Below are 987 nucleotides of genomic sequence, written 5' to 3'. Positions count from 1 at the left end.
ATATATATATATATATATATATATATATATATATAAGCATATGCACACACACACACATGCACACACACACACAAATATATAGAGATAGATAGATAGATACATACATACATACATACATACATGTACATTAGGTTTTCAGGATTTTCAGTTACAGGGACACTCTTCATTGTATTTCTTTGAAATTGATTACTGTGTGAACTGATAGCCGAATCCGTAAGAGGAGCTTTCTGTGATAACTGCACGATTCTATGAATCCGCATCTTATACGATTCATTTATGCATATATGTTTGTGTTTATAAACAAATCAATATATGTGTGTATCTATGACTCTATATATATGTATGTATGTATGTATGTATGTATGTATATGAAACAGAATGAGAGCTGGGATAAAAAGGAGACAATTCCATATTGGCTGACACATCGTAAGTCTGAAGAATAATTCTTACACGTGTTTCTACTGTTTTACAGGTAACCTCCACACAGCTCTTGACTTAATAAGGATTACACAGAATCCAGAAACATAGCAGAGGTAAGTCTCTTAGTCTCTTATTTCTTTCATCGTGTGCTGGTGAGATCGATAGATAGCATTATTTATTGATACTAAAACAACATCCGATCCTAACGATCTCTCATCTTAGGCATTTAGACATTAAAGAATAATATTTCCTTGGCGCTCTGCCATTTCTGCTCTTAGAAAAGGTATTCTCGTTTCTTCCAAAAAAAAAAAATATTGCCTTTGCATCGAATCAAAACAGTTTTTAATAAGAGTTTCTTATATCAACAGCATTGACCAAAGTCTTGTCTATAATTAGAAGAATTCTGCATCTGTAATGTATAAATAATACAATATCTGTATACATGTGCTTATATATATATATGTATGTATGTTTGTATATATATGTATGTATACATACATATATAGACACACGTATGTGTGTGTATATATATAAACACATGGATACGCAATCACATACACAGACTTA

General features: G+C 31.1%; 1 protein-coding gene across 1 annotated transcript in view; it reads left to right on the top strand.

Annotated features, from left to right (window-relative positions):
• Positions 1-987, top strand: part of LOC106872414 (uncharacterized) — a 161,158-nt gene that overhangs the window by 51,464 nt on the left and 108,707 nt on the right. Inside the window, exon 2 of the mRNA XM_052972565.1 lies at positions 473-533. The gene's annotated coding sequence lies outside the window, so the exon portion shown is untranslated. The remainder of the gene's footprint in view (positions 1-472; positions 534-987) is intronic.

The sequence above is a fragment of the Octopus bimaculoides genome, chromosome 13 (assembly GCF_001194135.2).
Source record: "Octopus bimaculoides isolate UCB-OBI-ISO-001 chromosome 13, ASM119413v2, whole genome shotgun sequence".
Classification (NCBI taxonomy): domain Eukaryota; kingdom Metazoa; phylum Mollusca; class Cephalopoda; order Octopoda; family Octopodidae; genus Octopus; species Octopus bimaculoides.
Note: the sequence above shows the minus strand (reverse complement) of the source record. Positions and strands in the feature narration are given on the sequence as shown.